The 2507-nt window shown below is 36.1% G+C and overlaps 1 pseudogene; it reads left to right on the top strand.

The window, feature by feature from the left end:
- Positions 1 to 259: 259 nt before the first annotated feature.
- Positions 260 to 1687, top strand: LOC106785764 (annotated as a pseudogene).
- Positions 1688 to 2507: the final 820 nt, after the last annotated feature.

Genomic DNA, 2507 nt, shown 5'->3' with positions numbered 1-2507 from the left:
CATGTAAATTTCCTTCCGTATAAAAAAAAAAAAATCATAAACTTTTTTGTAAAGACCAGATATGTCGAAACACGAAATGAAAGTCTTCTTTGTCAAATATAATAATCCACTTTATGTTAAACTTGGAAAATTGGATATTATGATACGTTTAGCATCGCAAGCCAATATTGCCCAGGTTTTATCCGAACTAAAAGAATATGCAGATACCGACAGAATATGGGAACAATGAGAGTGAAGTATGTGCTCTTGAGTGTAGAAAATGGCTGAGCTCTCCGCTACCCTGGGTCAGCGCGGAAATACAGCCTATGCCTAGGCTTAGGAGTGTTTATCGCAAGATTTATTGGTGTATTGGGAACGACTTGCATCTGTGAAGGACACTGTCCAGAAGACCGACAAAACGGTACTTGCGAAGAAAGACCCGGCGGACATTTTTGTAGCGCTGTAGAGAAAGTTTGGGATGCTGAGATTAGAGAATATGTTCCAGAATGGTCCTATGGATGTTTGCAACCGGATGAAGAGGGTTTCTTGTAATCCAAAGGCTACCTTGTTCCACATCTAGAAGGAAAAATCATAATTTGTTGCAACAGACGGCTCTGTGTTACAAGGAGTTATTTCCAGAGTATCAAGCTCGTCCTACAGCAACACCAGATCCAATAGCTATTGCCTCTGGAGCATCAATAATCATATTAGCTGCTTCGTTATCTGTGTGCTTAATTATTATTTCCATAGCAATAGTGATAATATATCATAGATATAGATATAGAAGAAAAGAAAGAGGTCAATGTTTAGTACCTTCTCAAGGAACACTTAGAGATTTTATTGATCGGAGTAGTAGATCAGACTCTGGACTACCTCTTTTAGTACAAAGAACTATAGCTAAACAGTTGGCTTTATCTCGATGCGTTGGAATAGGTAGATACAGCGAAGTATGGCTAGCACAATGGAGAGGAGAAAAGTGGCAGTAAAAGTTTTTTTTCGCTCTGGAAGAAGCATCATGGTTTCCTGAAACTGAAATCTACCAGACCGTTTTAATGAGACATGATAATATCTTAGGCTTCATTGCCGCTGATATCAAAGGAACAGGATCTTGGACTATAATGTTATTAATTACGGATTACCATGAAAGAGGATCTTTACATGATTATTTACAAACCACTGTACTAGACCATGCAAGTCTATTGGCTATTTGTCTTTCCCTTGCCTAGGGCGTTGCTCACTTGCATACAGAAATTTTTGGAACTCGTAGGAAACCAGCCATAGCTTATAGAGATATCAAAAGCAGAAATATTTTAGTTAAAAGAAATGGTAAATGTGCCATTTCTGATTTTCGTTTAGCTGTACGTTTAATAAGAGTTAGCAGAGGAAACCAAACTTCGTGAGGTCACCACGGAGCACTCTAAAACGGCAAGTAGTATATCCAATACCAGTAAACCTACCAGAGCTACAAGCGGCTTACAAACCAGGGAATCATTGGGTGAGCAATTGCAGTTTTACACGGACGACAAAGTCCTTCGGAAGTTCGCTCTTTACGAAGCACTAGGAAATGGATTCCCGCGTGCTTCTCTTTAAGGGGGGAGCTGTTACGTCCTAACGTTATTAGCTTCGTTATATTATTAATACCAGCGAGATTCGACATATTCGGTTAATATTTAATTTCACAAGTTTAGGATTTATGGCGATTATTTGAATTTCGAATTTATTTGTTATATAGACGTTACTGTTATTTGTACAACGACGTTACTTATGTCCACTTATATCCGAATGATACTTTTCTTCTGTTAGTTTTTATTTCTTGCGTATTTCTTAGAAACTTATTTTTGTTCAAATCCTTATTGCGCACTATCGCGCGTAGCAACAGATCACGCGATTGATGTGTTTACGACCACATACGCTAAAGGGCGTTGGTCACGTAATCGAAGTGTTCTCTTCTATTTTCTTATTTTAATCTCAAATTTCACATATATTAATAATAGTTATATTAAAAGTTGAGAACGCTTCAATTTAGAATTCAGTGGTCGCTAAGACGAAACCACGTGACCGACGTGTTTTCTTCTATTTTTTTATTTTAATCTTGAATTTCTCATATATTAATATACGTATATTATTACGTATATATACGTATATATTATGAACTCCCACATGAACAACCATCAATATTGGCATTTTTAATCCGGTCAATAAAAGAAAAACGGACGACTTTTTGGTACCTGGCCAAAAACTTGATTTAATGGTAACTCGATGACGCTGAATCGAATGGTGCTAATTTTTGTGCAATTGGATCAGGAGATCTTTGAGAAAAAGGGTAAAAAAGGGTAAAAAACGGCCGTATCATAGAATCTAGGCATTGAATCGAAAAAAATTTCAAACAAAAGTTGTAGAGAATTAAAAAATACATAAAAAATGTTTTAAAGTGTATCTTCGTATTTGCAAAAATAAGCGAAAAAATAAAGGTGAAAGATAATTGAGAGGAAATAATATTAAAATATTACAAAAAAATTGAAGCAATA

Source organism: Polistes canadensis, unplaced genomic scaffold, assembly GCF_001313835.1.
Source record: "Polistes canadensis isolate GaletaPanama2010 unplaced genomic scaffold, ASM131383v1 scaffold_56, whole genome shotgun sequence".
Taxonomy (NCBI): Eukaryota; Metazoa; Arthropoda; class Insecta; order Hymenoptera; family Vespidae; genus Polistes; species Polistes canadensis.
This window is presented reverse-complemented; position numbering and strand designations above follow the sequence as displayed.